Source organism: Barbatula barbatula, assembly GCF_947034865.1.
Source record: "Barbatula barbatula genome assembly, chromosome: 3".
In the NCBI taxonomy this organism is placed as follows: domain Eukaryota; kingdom Metazoa; phylum Chordata; class Actinopteri; order Cypriniformes; family Nemacheilidae; genus Barbatula; species Barbatula barbatula.
The window spans coordinates 14,261,993-14,279,336 of record NC_136764.1 but is presented as its reverse complement, the minus strand read 5'-3'; the positions used below and the strand labels follow the sequence as shown (position 1 = coordinate 14,279,336).

Below are 17,344 nucleotides of genomic sequence, written 5' to 3'. Positions count from 1 at the left end.
ATATTTATTGGGGAAATTGAAATTCTGTCGTCATATATATGACTTTCTTTCTTCCGCAAAACACAAAAGAAGATATTTTGAAGAAATTTGGTATCCGAATAGTGATGGTACTCATTCAGTTCTACTGCAATTACACAAAACCAATGCAAGTCTATGGGTACTGCCGTTGTTCGGTTAGCAACATTCTTCAAAATATATTTTTTGTGTTCTGCAAAAGGAAGTCTTACAGGTTTAAAATGACAAGAGAGTGAATAAAATATGACAGAATTTTCATATTTGGATGAACTATCACTTTAACAATAACTTGCATGAAATCAAGGTAACCATTTTAATTTTGTTCACTTTCATTAAATAACAGCACTTAGGTGGTAGATGATAACCATTTTGTGATCGTAAAACAATGTTTTCAATGTACCACCATGCATCACAAAAACCTCATTATTTTGTTGTCTATTTTTCACCAGTGGCTGTTTTTGGGCAATGAACATCTTTCTTCTGTCTGCTGCCAAGGATTTCTAGACATTTACGGCTCAGGTGACTAGCTAAAAAAATGTGCCCATGAAACAAAAATGGCAGCATCCAGATTGTGTTCGTTTGGGGGCTGAATGTGACAGATCAGCGACTGCAATTGAGATAAATAGAAATGCTAACAAATAGCTTTCTTCAGGTGCACATATATTAGCACTAGCCTTCACGGATAAATCATTCAAAATAAGACAAGAAGTGAATTGTGTTTGTTTTGATGTTATACTGTGGACAGAATAATGTTCAAACATCACAGATACTGTTTTCTATAAAGCCCTGCACGTCCCTGCACGTTTTGCTAAAAGTCTCACGTGAGGTCTCTGCTTCAAACACTCCTGAGGCATCATCTTAAACGTCAGCCTCACAACGCCACACCTACAGCCGCAGTGTTTGTGACTTTGGGGGCACAGGGTGAGCTGACCTGTGATCAGCCTTTAAAGCCACATTTAATGTCTGTCATTTATATTTATAGGGCACTTTGACTTAAACACCCAGTGAAGCTCGGCTGGCTTTCACTACCCGCCTGAATGACTGAGTGACTTTCGGCTCAGAAGGGCGACATTCCCCAGCACAGACTTTTGAGTGCTAGTGAGCAGGCGGAGGGGTTCCAGAAGCCAGATAAATACTTTTTTCACTGCGTTAAGACTCTGGTGAAATGTGAAAAGTACAAAGCGCAGATTAGAGTCCCTCTGTTTGCCGACGGGATTGTGGCGGTTTGGGACCCCCCATCGGCATTCCTGCCAGCAAAGCCAGATTGTAAATCAGAGGAGAGAGGCGAAGAAAAGCAAGAATAAAGAACCAGCTGGAAGCTCATACATTATCCTTGACGTCAACATACAGTAAGGATATAGACCTGTTGAGTGCACGGTAGGTTCTTTTCAGAGGCCTAATATGCACACCAGCGCTCAGGGGACTGCTAAGGAGACCACCCTGCTCAATTCGTATCGACTTTAAGTGGCCCGGAGAAAATCTGCACCACGTTCCTTCAAAGTTACCTTCATCCTCCTCCTCGCTACATGCTATTTTCCTTCTGAATTGCTTGTGGTTTATTCTGTTCTATTTCTCCTAGCTGTAAACTGACATTTGCCACCTGAGTCATGCAGACACAAAGATGGACCATCTACTCCCTCGTGATGAAGTCATACCACTGACCCCCACCACCACCTTCCATTTGTGCACTTATCCTCGCCTTCAACAGAGATATAAATAGCATCCATTCCTGCCTCAGTTTGTTTTCCGGCAGCAAGAATGGTGTATAATACAGTACACAATGATGTATGGACATCACATATGGACCTTGTTACCAAACATAATGATCTGCTTCACTGCCTCCATAGGCATCTCCCTTCTAAGACAGCTCTGAACCAGTTGACTGAATTGGATTGCTTCGAATTCATTTCAATAAAGATGTGCCTCCAAAGATTACTCACTAGAGTTTGGAACAAAATTGTGCAGGTCTGCTCTTGGTCCTCCAGATTTGGACAAGGCTCCAGCCCTTCCACCTTTAATAGCAGCATTATGTACTCACACTCTTTAGATTCATGGACGCGGTGTAGATCAGGTCATTTTAAAATTGCTGTGAATTTCCACTAAAATGTAATCAAGAATGCTGGATATTTGCAAAGGGCTCTGCTATACAGGAAAAACGGCATTAAAATGAATCAGTGACACAAATTAGTAGAGTCGACCCCTACCCGAGGTTAAATGTTTTTGAGGATGATCCAAAAAGCAATTAAGAAGCTTGCAAGAGGAATGCGATGATTGATTGTTCTCCGAGGTCCGTGTTTTACAATGCCCCTGTCCTTGCCGAATGGTTGCTATAGCAACAGGAAGGAGGAGGTGGACTTCAGGAGCGGGAGAGTATGACAGATCAGTTTTGGAGAGTATTGACCCTCTGTTCTATTCAATTCGTCTCGCATCTGAGGCTTTTTTGCGGTATACAGCATTTTAATCCGCTGATTTCAAATGAGATTCATTGAACGTAGTTTCATAAGAGCTAAATTTACTTTCATGTCTGAGTGGTAAATGATATGTGTGCTTTAGTTCTCAACGTGGACAGAGCTGTCAGTGATGGATCTACACAGTGCTTTTGCATAAATTAGCCTGTTTAATGTCGTTCGACCTCTCGTGGAGGTGACACGCTCAGATGCTTTGAAAATAACGCTGCACCTGAAGTCACAAATTAACAGGTTTGACTTGATGCAAAGACGACGACTCTGACAAGCCTCTAAGTATATTACAGTCAATTTATATGTCCAATAGAGTGACATGAGAGTAGGCGACCATGTATACTTAAAACTATTTTAGATGGAGTTAACCTTTAAACATTTCCGGAGATGTCAGACGGGGTTAGTCAGGGTACAGATACATAACCTTTTGCTTTTTCAGTTTGTAAGTTTGTTTACTCTCATTAAATAGTGTGGCATTTGAAGCTAAAGTGTGTATTTCTTTTTGGTTTTAAAATGCTTTTCTTATTACCAAAACCATAAACATCCTATCTGATCTGTTTGGTTGACCAATGATGTAAAAAGTGTTCAGTAAAAAATGTCTGAACACGATCACTAGTTTTAAATTACCTTAAAAAAAACTTTTTCAGACGAATTGAGAATTGAAACAATTGGTTGAGCGAAAACATAGTGGTGGTCTGTTTGTTTACTTGTTTGTTTGTGTGGTTTTAAGGCGCGAGGAGGAAGCAAACTTCAATTCCATCAGGGAAGACCACCCAAACAGCAGCTGTGCTTTCTACTACCAAGAGACAGCCAGCACTGTCTTCAAAGTGCTGGGACAGATGTGCCCTGAGATTAGTTTTTGGCAGACTAGGTGCGTCTGTTCGGGTGGTTGATCACACAAGTTTGAGCACACGTATTCAGATATGAACTCCTGCGCTCGAGGACCAGGTGCGTGGTTGCAACAAATAAACTGACTGCAAATGAATTTCTGTTGTCCACAAGCTGTGTCTACACATAATAGCCAATTACACGAACTGTGTGTGTTCGATAGAATAAAGAGAAAGAGAGGGCATATACACGTGAGAGAGGAAGATATGGAGCTACAGAGGTCATGTTTAGAAAAGTCTGCTTACATGTATAATGTATATTATATACTAAATGATTTGCAAAATGTGATTATAAATATTTTGAAGGATAACATGCTACATGTCATGTCAACTGTTTACAATTATGATTTTAATACAATTATGTGCAAAAACATGTTAAATCTTGGCAGATGTTAAGAATCATGGCTGCTTGTGGATTATGCGCAACTGAAGACGGAAGAGCAAGTTAAGTACATTGCATTGTGGGATACATAACCCAATAAATATTAATGTACACTATTAGTATACTTCTTTCTTTGTATTTTCTGAATACAACATTACACTTTACAGATTTACACTTTACAGATTACACAATTAACATTACACACAAAGAAGTTTCCAAGTATGGACCATTTTGCAAGATGTGAACAACTCTGGTTTAAAAGCACTTCCTGTTTCATTAGAACGGACATTCAGACTGGATTATATATGTGATATAAATAATAATTTTAAGTTTACTACTTGTACACGTATACTTCTATTGTTGAAAAAAGTATCTAAATAGTACCCTAAGTATATTACTAATATAAAGTACATATTTATAATCTTCTTGAAATATACTAAATTAAATTAACTTGAAGTACACTTATTTTTGTAAGGGTTGTATACTGTATGCAATGTACATACAATATAGTTGTAGAAATAGTACAAGTAGGTTGGTGTGCTATTCTGAAAGAGAATAGGAGAAAGTGGGAGAAAACGGTTTGTTTGTATGGTAGTGGTATAAAAAACTGCTTGTTTGTATGGTAGTGGTATTTCAGTATTCCTCAAACACAATCCGAAAAAAGAGTAGAGAGAGATACTGATGCTAGATTGTACTTCAGTCCTCCTATGAGATCACTTAAACAAATCACAGGGGGCAGCGTGAAGTCAGTTAGCCAAAGACCTCCAGTGTGACTTTGACACCCTTCAAACATCAATACTATCACTTAACTGCATTATATTACAACCCATTTGGAGCAACCTACTGCGGACCAACTGTGGAGCTCTAACCCCCCCCCCCCCCCCCGAATTCCCAAAACCTTGTCCTTGAAATGTGTTTCCAAAGGGAAGTGAGGCCCTCTTACTTACAGTTAGCAAAAACAGACTGTGAAAGTGACACTGCTGTGCGTCTAAATTGAATTGATTATGTGATTAATGGTGACACGGGTTAGCTGAAATATTTTTACTTTGCTCCAGCAGTGATGCTTATATCAAAGTTCTGGCACGCAGACAAGACGGAGGTCCCTTTAATCTGATTTGCCAAAGTGAAAACTCTCCACGCACAAAGGCGCCATTGATATGCGGTGAGTGTCAACAAAGGAAGAGCTTCGACAAGGGGAATGAGGGGTGGAGCCCAGGGTACATGGAGGAAAGAGGGGACTTGGATGGGGGGTATGTATGACATATACATCTTGTAAAGTTAACATTTGTATGGGTCTAGTCCCTCAGTACTGCTATGGAACACAAATGTCACTCAAACTTATGTCAACAGTATCTAAAAACATTGTATTTATGAAACGCACTCTGTAGAGCAGTTTGTCCATTTAGGGCTACCGTAGAAAAAACATGGCGAATTCCATGCAAGGGGACCCACGGTGTATGTAGACAGAAATAGTTCATTCTAAGGTTATAAAAACGTAACCCTTCCTTATTTATATATATATATATATATATAATGTTTGTGAAATCAGAGCAATGCATACAATTCATAAAATGTCCATAGTGTTTCTGTGGTAGGTCTTCAGCTAAAATGCTACAAAAGTGCTCCATTTTATATCCAATTCACAATAACCATACATTAAAAGTTTATTTATTAAAAGGGTGCATTACAAGTTCTACCTGAGTGCTTTGGACTCGAGTGCGATAAGCAGCATGTTCTAAATTATATTCCTGATCAGCTGAGGACTAGTGTTCAGCACCAAAGGGACTCTAACCCAATTGAGAATGTCTGAATTCATTGCTTATTTTTCGTCCGCTGTCCCCATCACGGTATTATATGCAATGGCAGGGCGCACACAAACTCACCATTCACAGGGAAACTCACACAAGGCTTTGGAAATGAAGTTACCATTATGGGAACAGCAGATTCAATCAGGCACACAAGCCCGGGACAACGGTGACCTTCCATTGGCCTGCTTCTTCTGCACTGTATTCTGGCTTGGCTGATTTTATAGGGAAATATCCCTTAACTACAGTAAATAATATCAGGTGATCTGCAACTCAATACAGAAATGTTCTACGTTTATAGTAGTGCCAAAAAAGACTTACCAAATGCGTGAGATGTGTTTGTGTTATTATGAGTTAATTTGGAATGTTTTTCAAGGTATTGATACCCACATGGAGCGTTTCTTTTATGGCGAGGTCTGGACACAAGGAAATGCATAAATGAAATCCAGGCAGAGAAAATGCATGAATGAGCTTTCTCATTCAGAGTTTAACAATACTACCACAAAAATACAGACTCGCTTTGAATCAAATAGTTTTTCAAAAAGACTTTCACCGATTTGATTTAAAACATGTACCTATAAGAAAAGACATCTCCACACTTGCAATTTTAAAAGCAATGTTTAGATAAAGAAAGACCGGGAAAGAGGAGCTTAAAATCATTGTGGACCCAAAACAAATAGATGTCTATATTGTTGATGCACATAGCGTGGCCGGGATGACAAAGCATCCTCCACTTCAGGTTCAGCCTTTAGTGGCAAGAGGACAGCTGGAGGGCCGCCATGTTTGTGTTAAGGGAGAAATGGTGATATACAATGGCAAATTGGACTGAAGACCCCCAGCTGAGCCATTGTGTCTCCCACTGAGCGGCGAATGGAAGAGATTCCTGAGAAAATGGCCCGCACATACAGACGCTTGTGCAGAAATAGGATCAGCGAGGTGAGGGTATAATAAGTCGAACACAAAATCAGACGTGCTGCTCCGCGGTGGCTTAGACATGGAGAATTTACCCCATCCCAGCGCGATGACCTAAACCTGCTACTTTCAGAAACATTCAGTAAATTAAAGAATTCTATCAAGACCCAATGGTGTATTAATTCTGTTGTTTTCAAAAGTGCACAAATGAAATCTTTGTTTTAAACAGCTTCTGAATGACAAAAAAGATAGATACATTTTTTGAAGTCCACCCCCTTTGGGCTGAGATGTAGTTGGTAACTGCTATCTTTGTTATTGCTGAGTAGCAAACAGACCGGCTATTGTGTAAGGCAAAAGATAGGATTTGCATGCATGTTAGACAGGATTACACACTAGAGTCTGGGTTGGGAACCTGGACCCCTCTATCCAACCATCAGTGGGCGTCTCCAATGTGTCCTTGTGCACAGGCATCGAACAAAAGATAAAAGCAGCCTGGAAATGCAAAGAAAGAGTTTTAAAATGCAATCCTAAAGGAACAGAGATTGATAAAACTGCACAGAATGAATTGCTCAACATGCATCTCCAATACAGATAAACCTAATCCACACATGCTTTCGTCTGAACCTTTTGGAAGACTTGTTGATTTGTGTTGTCAGGACAGGATGGCGCTAATCCATTAATCCCCTGAGGGTGATATACATATCAACTGCATTTTAATCCCCCTCCCCTTCCCAAAGCAGGACAACAGATCTGCAGATTCTACCGCCGCATAATTCGTTTGATTTCTTGTCTGTGGTCGGCACAGACACTGTGTGCTCTCATCGTCCTGTTAGGGGCAGAGATTGGTTTGAGCAAATCTCCTGGCAGTAGGTGTGAATTTGTGAGCGCCGAGCTATTGCGAGCACACCTCGCCATGACCTGCGGCATTAAATATATATTAGGTTTTAATAATATATTGATACACAGTGGAGAAATATTTTATGCTGTGCTGCTATCTGCATGGGGTCGGTCTGATTAGTGAAGGTTTCAGTACGACCATCAACTAAAAATAACAAGTGGATTTGAATTAAATTGGTTACCAACATTCTTCAAATAATCTTCTTATGTATTTTGCAACTAAAAGAAAGCCATACAGGTTTGAAATGACAAGAGGGTGAGTAAACTATCCCTTTAAAGGGTGAACTTTACATTTTATATTGGTTCTGTTCCGGTGTTTTCTGATATTGTCCCACTGGATATATTTTCATGATAACATTCATTGAAGAGAACCATCTTACTGGTTGACTGACTCTTACTGTCATAATGACTAATCTAGAGTGGATGAAGTCCTGGGCTAAAGCCCCGGCAACATGGCTGCCTGGCTTCACAATATAGCAGCTCGAATTATTAAAACTAATAGATTACCTGTCAAACAGAATGAAGACAAATGGAGGCTGCTGCATCACTTCAAGGTTGATTTTTGGCTGTTTTCCACCCAAAGCTGCATCGCATATCTCCTGCTGCTATCGGTGAGCTAATGAAAGGTGTTTTTCTCATATGTGAGCACAGGAATAATATGGTAAAGGACGGCCCTTGTTTTCCAGTCATCCTCTGCGGGAATTTAGGTGCGTGTTCCGTGCTCTTCAGGATGACGCCGTTAATACGATTAGCCATCGATCCCTTGTTGACCTCCCATGAATTCCTTATCATTTTGTAATAACTTCCCTGTGCACTTCTAATGCAATCAAGATGCAAGACAGAGAAAAGAACAGCGGAGGAACGTCCGACTGGGTGCCCACAGAAACCAATCACTGCTGATTAGAAAGAAAAACAATGCTGATGATCTGCGAGACACAATTTGTTTTTAACTTCAGCTGATTCTTCATGCTTCACAGGGGCAAGAGGACTTGGAAGAGCTGGGCATGAAAATGAAGGATTTCTGCTTATAGAACACCCAGCAGCTAAGCTAGTTCAGTCGATGACCTTCTCATACGACCTGTGAAAATCAGCTTGTAACTGTTATGACATGAATTGTTTCAGTTTTGGATGCTTGTAGCCGTACATATTGACAATATTCACTACAATATAGCTAACTGTATCTCAAGGGAATTCGAAAACAGTTTTGCGAAGTGGCTAATTCATATACATTGTATAATGAGAATTGGACAAAAGCACCTCCCCTAAACTTAAGACTGTAATAAAGCATAAATTGACATGAATTAGCCATCTCGTTAAATTGTTACAATTAAATATCAGAAAACGCAATTCTGCCAATATTTCGGGGTCCAATGACACCTGGTTCCTAACAATGTGTCTAGACTTGCATGATAATATAATGGGATTGTTGCGTCGCCCCCCACACCACATCCAGTGTGGACAACATTTAAAAGGAACCTTGGGGTATAGAGAGATGTATGGCTTGATATATTAACAATGGCATTGACTTTATAAATGTGAAATTAAAAAACTGTGTACTGTCACAGTATTTACAAACTTTGAAAAAAAAATTCTTTGAGGCTGACATTTTTTGCGTCAAATCCGTGTTGTCAAACGGTTGCAACCTAAACCTGTTCTCTTAACGCTACAGCGAAGCACACACGTTTTCCATACACAAACGTAAAATATAAGAAGTCAAAAATATGATCAGATTTATAAATACACACGGACAGTAGGTGGAAGTATGTCCCATTGACAAAAGCCAGTCAACCTGCCTGCCATAAAGGAAGAATGCGTTCAGTGAAGTGTTCAAGGAAAACATTAAATCATAGCTTTAAACTACCGTCTTTTAGACAGTTAAGACTACTGAAGACATCATCCACCATTATTGAATACTTTATACATTATGAGAATATACTGATAAACACAATAAAAATATGTTTGTGGTTTGGTTATTTATTCTGTATAAGAGCACACGTGAATATTAGCCCTCGTCAGCAAATGACAGAGGGAGAGAAGACAATAGGCTACTGATGTTGATAAATCAACATCAACAAGTCAAAATCGGGATAAAATACATTTTATAATGGCTAAAAACATTGTGTATATATTAAATTCGCAATGATTTTGGTTATTAATGTGCATGTTTGTATTGTTTCTGACCAACAATATTAAAATGTTTCAAAATACACCAAATAGCATCTTTATTTTATTCTACAGTACCTTGTATTTACTGAAGAACTGATTAGTGCGTCTGTGTTCAGTTTGGCTGCCTGTGCGTGCAACCATTTTATTTCATCGAAAAAGAACCTGACGGCCTCCTTAGTTTAAAATGAGTATTACATTTAGTTTTTTAAAGAAATTGAAATATTTTATGTGTTTCTAACGACAAATGTTTGTGTTAGGCTATTACAACGTATTAAGCCATACATATCTCTGTACCCTGAGTTCCCTTTAAATTATAATTTGTAATAAGTGCTATTGTCTTTTGTCCGGTGTTGACACGGTGCAAGTCGTAACGATCACCATCGAGTCCAACTGCTTTTAATTCCAGCAAATAATTGTGTGTTTTAGTCCAGGTTTCTTTGTTTCTCCAATTGAGTGTTTTGCCACTCAAGGGAGTGTATGTCCACGTGTTCACATGGAAAAGTGACACCATTGAATACCCTCTAGAGGTATGCATTGACGTCAGTTTCCCACGTGAACATGTCTGGACACACCCTGGGACACGCTTCTCTGGGTGGCAAAACAACCAGCAAAATGGCAGAGGAGAACAGGAGAAACAAGGAAACCGGGACTAAAACAGGCAATTATTTAACTATACAGTGATCTTTACGCTTAATCCTGCTTGATCCTGCAATTTACAAAGGAATCAGCTGTTCATGGACACTGAAATGTTGCGCAGAATTGCGTTTCCTTATATTGTAAGCAGTCATTTTGCTGAGTGTTTTGCCAGCTACGGGGGCGCGCTACGGTGTACTCGCGTGGTGTTCACGTGGTTAAGTGAGGACACGTCCATAGCCTCTATTTGTATCATGTTATGGTAGCAAAAAACATGTTCAGCTAGCATTATTAGCATTATTATTATTTGTCTGTTTGAATATTTTGGGCTGTAACCCACACTATCGGAGCAAACATTTAATAGTTTACAGTGTTTTGCGTTTTTTGAGATGACAGGGGATGATAGTCTGGAGGAGGGTTAGACGGCCTAGCGTTGCATTCATGATAACGCTAATTGCTTCACTACCTGTTGTGTAAATATGATTTCATTTCTGATAACTGCTGCAGATGTGGCTGATGCATTACAGTTATGGTTAATAATAAGCCAGTTAATCCCCCTCAATAAATCAACATTTATGCAGACACTTTCAGTTCAAGCCAATTTCCACTAATTTCGGGCTGCAGTTTAAAACCTACAATACAATATATCATGCAATTCAACATTGTGTTTTATCTTTGTTTTCTTTGCTACTTTCAAGTAAATGGTTATGACAACAAACCCAAATCTTCCTTACATGCCCCACATTCTCCCATGGTGCTGGCCTCAAATCATGTGTGCAACCCTCAACATTTTTTGAAGCTAAACATGCTTGGCCGACATGTTTAATCCCGAGCCGTTTATGACGTCTGACACATATTTGTCAAATAGGATTTGAGACATATTTTTTCCAAATGGCATTTTCAAATGAAAAGCGTGAAGCTGCACTGAGATGCACACATGCTTCTCGATAAACCCAACGAAAATGCCAACCCACAGCCAAACTATTATTCTGATGCCCAACATCCTGCAAGATAAAGGGTGGCAAAATATACTATTCAAAAATAGCTTGTTTTCCCTTCATTTTTTATTGTACGTCATTATATTTTTATGTCCATTGAATGCATCTCATTAATGTAAAATACAATGTTTTCTAGATGCTGCCACCTGTATTGTGAAGGGGAGTCAGTCATAAACAATTTATGTACTGTAAAGCCATCAGGAAAAAAATATTCTTCTCTTTAATGTCCTCCACAAAGAAGGGACAGAGCCAAATCGCCTCTCAGAATCAAACCAACGTCACGTCTGACAGATTTACGAAGGTGTCATGATTATAAATGTCACAACTGCTTTCAATTACAGTGATTACGGTGTCGCTGTCTCGCTGTGTGCCTCGCAGTCTTCACGCTTAACAATTCTACAGATGCGAACATGTATGTGGGATTGCAGGGATTATAATCTGCCTCCACACAGAGCCAGCGAGGAATTACGAGATAATCTGGATTGAGAGGGGAACGGTTAAATGCTAATTCACCGATCCACGGCAATACATTGATTAGAATCACAGCGGCAGTTTAAAAATAATATATACAATTTAAAATGTTATTCTTTCTGTATGTATGTAAATATATAGACTCATTTGGATGACGTAATCCACGCTGGGCCAAAATAACTTCCTGTTTCACAACAGAAACGTTTGAATAAAATACAACCAACAGAACATTTATAACTGATTAAAATGTAAGATTTGATTGTGAGAGTAGGATTTATAATAATTCAATAAATAAATAAAAATTGGAAGTGATTCTGGACCAGTGTTACAAAATTGTCTACACTGTAAAAAAAAAACCCGTAAAAAAACGGTAAATCTCTGGCAGCAAAGTTGCCAGAGGTATTCCGTCAAATTACAGTAAAAGAATGTTTTTCAAAATTACATGCAAAAACCGTAAAAATACAGAGAATATTTTACAGTCATAATTCGTTTAATTACAGTGTATTACTGTTAATAATTGTTATTTAACTGTAGAAAAACAGATAAATTGTGTGAAAATACATTAAAAACAACTACCTTTCAGGTTAATCTCTGTAAATATATGGCTTTTATTTGTTACTTTATCAAGTTTCTCTGTATTTATACAGTAATATTCTTTCAAAATACAGTTTATCTTTGTAAAATAAGTAAAAAGACATGTAAGAAAACGTAATAATTATGTGAAAATACAATAAAAACAACTACCTTTCAGGTTAATCTCTGTAAATATATGGCTTTTATTTGTTACTTTATCAAGTTTCTCTGTATTTATACAGGAATTTTCTTTCAAAATAATGTTTATCTTTGTAAAATAAGTAAAAAGACATGTAAGAAAACGTAATAATTATGTGAAAATACAATAAAAACAACTACCTTTCAGGTTAATCTCTGTAAATATATGGTTTTTATTTGTTACTTTATCAAGTTTCTCTGTATTTATACAGTAATATTCTTTCAAAATACAGTTTATCTTTGTAAAATAAGTAAAAAGACATGTAAGAAAACGTAATAATTATGTGAAAATACAATAAAAACAACTACCTTTCAGGTTAATCTCTGTAAATATATGGCTTTTATTTGTTAATTTCAAAATACAGTTTATCTTTGTAAAAGAACTAAGAACAATCGATAAAACCCCAATAAGTACATAAAATCAAAGACAAAAATATTACATAAATATATTTTTAAATTATTGGCCATTGCAAAAATAAACATAGTACGTTAAAAATACCTTAAAATTAGCTACATACATAATCTGTAAATTAAGGTATTTAGTTGTCGTTATATGAAACAATATTTTGTGTTAAAATATAGCCAATCTAATGTATAGTAACTAAGAAATGTTGTTTCTACCAGTAAAACAAAATCTATAAAAATGTAATGGGTACCTCCAATAAAACAGAACAGTCATTTTAGTGAATTGCAAACAAACGTTTAATGTTAATTGGACAGTAGAAATACAAGCAGAGCATGAAAAAATAGCTACATTATGATAATTAAGTGATTGTCAAATAAAATGTTTTAATGGATAAATAAAAACATTTAAAGGAATTAAAATACACAATATTTTGAACTATGCATTGGTCTAAATAACGTGTTTTCACTATCCGTATGAGTGAGTGAGAGTGAGTGAGTGAGTGTTTTTTGCTATTTTGATGGTAACTTTTTTTAAGACACTAACATGTCAGCCAGAAGAATCAATGAATGAATATCTGCTAAATTTATTTTACAAATTTACTGACACTGTAAGGTGATGCTCAGTTAAATCATACCAAAGCTACTTTTATCATGGTTCTCAAAGAAAAGCATACCCATAGAGTAGGAAAGGCCTTCCTGTATTACCAGACAGATATTAGTGAACTTCTGTTTTTTTAAAGCAATTACTGAAACATTTTCTTGGTCCAGAGTTAAAAATACTTTTTAAAGGGTTAGCTAAAGTGAACAGGTGCTTCTGTTTTGAAGTCCATGAAAGTGCATCTATCCATCATAAAAACAATCACAGGGCTCTGGGGGGTTAAAGATTTAGTTCACCTCAAAATTAATTTCCTGATAATTTACTCACCCCAATGCCATCCAAGATATCCATGCCTTTCTTAAGTGTAAAAGAAATTAAGTTTGAGGAAAACATTTCAGGACTTTTCTCCACTCAACGGACTTCAAACGCAACCAAAATGTTGAAATCCAAATCAATGCAGTTTCAAGGGATGTGCACGATCGCACCTGAGAAATAGGGTCATAAAGTATCTAGCGAAACAGTTTTTTTTTTTTAAATGAACAATTGTGGTTAAAAAGTATATAAATGTTTGTCTTGTGCTGGTCTGCAACGCGCCAGGCATTATGTCATCACGTTGGAAACGTCGCAATTCTTTTTAAATAAATAAAAAAAGATGTCGAAACGATTTTGAAATTGGAGGACAAAATGAGATGGAATTTGTCGCACTTCCCTGCCTTTTTAAACCGGAGTACATCGATAAATGACATGACGGGTGACGATTCCAACGTGATGACGTAATGCCCAGCAAGGTGCAACACAAGCACAAGTCGAATAATTGTGGTTAAAAAGTATATACATGTTGTGTGTCTGTTTTTTTTTAAATTACCAATCGTTTCGCTAAATAAGACCCTATTCCTGACGTCCACAGCCATTTGAAACTGCATTGCGATTGAAGTCCATTGTGTTGATAAAAATGCTGAAATGTTTTCCTCAAACTTAATTTCTCTTCCACTGAAGAAAGAAAGACATGGACATCTTGGATGGCATTGGGGTGAGTAAACTCAAGAAATTCATTTTGAGGTAGACTAATCCTTTAATAAAGGCCTTCTGAAGCAAAGAGATGCATTTGTGTAAGAAAAACATCCATATTTATAACTTTATAATCAAAATTATCTAGCTTCTGCCAGACGACCGTATGCATTCATATGGTGTCAGAAGAATCGTTCATCATAGATTACACAGATTTCAGATTAAAAACAGTCCCCTATTTCCACACCTGGGTTGTCATGGTCATCTGATGTAGATCCACAAGCACAGGTTTATCTATAACCTGAAATCACAAAAGGAGGACATATTTTAAAATACTATTTAAATTTAGGGTTAGGACTTCCCCTATCCATGAATGACTCTTACATAGTGCACCTTTAAGGTGTAATGGATTAGTTTAAGCTTCTTTTAAATTTACAAACTCATTATGGAGTAAACACTGATACCCCTTTTCCACCAAGGCAGAGCTGGTCTGAACCAGCACCCGGTTCTTGTTGGTGGAAAAGGGGTATGAAACAACCTGTTATGATTGATATTAAAGGATTAGTTCACCTCAAAATGAATTTCTTAAGTTTACTCACCCCAATGCCATCCAAGATATCCATGTCTTTCTGTCCTCAGTGGAAGAGAAATAACGTTTTTTTTAGGAAAACATTTCTGGACTTTTCTTCACAGAATGTAGTTTAATGGCACCCAATGTTTCTCAGTTCATATCCATGCAGTTTCAAAGGTCTTTGAAGTGCTTCAACGGGCTCAGCACGATACCAGCTGAGGACGAGGGGGTTTTCTAGCGAAACAATCGATTATTTTTATTATAAAAAAATTATATACTTTATATACAATAGTTCGGATTGAGCTCAAGACTGAATAAGCCGGGAACTACGACATCATGCTCAACGGCGCATGCACGTGCGGAAGTACCGCACCACTGTTTACAAACTGAACTTATATATATGGGTACAATGCCGGTGCCATCCAAGCATGAGGACGTAGTTCCCGGCTTCTTCAGTCTTGAGCTCAATTTAAACTATTGTATATAAAGTATATAATTTTTTTATAATAAAAATAATCGATCGTTTCGCTAGAAAACCCCCTCGTCCTCAGCTGGTATCGTGCTGAGCCCGTTGAAGCACTTCAAAGACCTTTGAAACTGCATGGATATGAACTGAGAAACATTGGGTGCCATTAAACTACATTCTGTGAAGAAAAGTCCAGAAATGTTTTCCTAAAAAAAAAACGTTATTTTTCTTCCACTGAGAAACGAAAGACATGGATATTTTGTATGGCATTGGTAGTTCACCCAAAAATGACATTTAGCCTGTGATTTACTCACCCTCAAGCAATCCTAGGTGTATATGACATTCATCTTTCAGACAAATACAATCTGAGTTATATTAAAGTGCCCCTATTATAGAATTTTGAAAATTACCTTTCATAGCTTTCGTGTGTAACAGATCTAAGTGAACGAAAACATCCAGAGTTTCACTTTTATCACGGATAGATGCACTTTTACACCCATTCACTTCCATTATAAAGCTGGGAAGAGCCAGGGCATTTGTTAATATGAATGTATTCGTCTGAAAGGTTATATACACTTAGAATGTGAGTAAATCATGGGCTAATTTTCATTTCAGGGTGAACTATCGCTTTAAGACTAGAATATGCAAATTATTTATTATGCTAATGAAACAATTACAATGCCATACGTAACATCCAAATGAAACATTCACTACATTTAGAACCTACACCATGTGCAGGCCTCACCACGTGCGTCATGCACAGCACGAATCATTCAAATGGATTCTTAAAACACTATGTACAATACATGTTTATTAACAGTCAACCAGATCTATTTTCTTTCATAAAATTTAACTAATCAAACAACATACCTGTTAACAGACCACATCATCAGTGGATCAACGGGGCAATGGCTTCTCTCTCACGCTCTCCTGTAGACACTGGGCGTAATAATATAATTATAAGCACATTATGAATTTCATAATCTTATTACAATTAAACACTTCATCACAATCAACACGATCAAATGCTGTTATCACTTAAATCACACTGGAGCAAAAACTTGCATTTGGACAATAAAACTCAGCTTACCAGAGAAACGTCCTCGAGAAAAACAACGTGCATGCGATCGCACGTCGTATGGAGAAACCCCGCGATGTTTCACCGATGACGCTCCCACTCTAAACGAAGACTCGAAGAAAAGTTCCTTTAATTTAACGTTATATTCTCTTACTTGTGAACAGTAATATGAACAAAATTGTGTGAGATTCATTAATCCATTTGAATTATATAACAGAAAACAAAAGTAGTATAACAAGTAAATTCAAGAAAATTATACAATATAGGGGGAAAACTATTCAAATATTTCACACCAGTTACAAATGTATACTTTTTATATCGCGCTGAAAACACTCTTACCTTCGTTCGAAACGCAGGAGAAAACATTACATTCCTTATTCCAAAATGCCAATGCAGCTCGATGATATCCGAGGATGGCTCACCTAAAAGCATTGAATTGAAAACACCCGCGCAAACCCGTTGAGAAGACGTTTCTGACAACCGTTTGTCAATTCAAATGTGTAAAACATGTGACCAAATCATTGCTCTTTCGGCTGTTATGACCTATGACACATTCGACGTTGTGGGCGGGAATTGGCGGCAAATTTGAATCTGTGTCGCACACAAACAACAAGATGCATCTGAATAAACGTGTGAATGTTAAATAGTTGTATGGAGTTGAAAATAGAATAATGTTATTTTCATTATTCTGTGGAAATATTTTTCAACAAAAGTTACAATAACAATTTTTATATATATGTGCAAATACGTAGTAGCAATATGTTTTATATATATAGTTATATAGTTATATATAGTTTAACCATTAGGATTTGTTGGTGTTTT

At 37.3% G+C, this 17,344-nt stretch overlaps 1 long non-coding RNA gene across 2 annotated transcripts; it reads right to left on the bottom strand.

Annotated features, from left to right (window-relative positions):
* Positions 1–14,213: 14,213 nt before the first annotated feature.
* LOC306891414 lies at positions 14,214–17,042 on the bottom strand. Of its 2 annotated transcripts, none has more exons than XR_013786347.1 (4): positions 16,862–17,042; positions 16,535–16,649; positions 16,315–16,383; positions 14,214–14,708 (listed from the first exon to the last, which is right to left on the bottom strand). It is a non-coding gene; the product is annotated as an uncharacterized lncRNA (long non-coding RNA). The 2 variants fall into 2 exon arrangements; XR_013786348.1 differs by having other exon boundaries at positions 16,535–16,623; positions 16,862–17,037.
* Between the last annotated feature and the right edge of the window lie 302 nt (positions 17,043–17,344).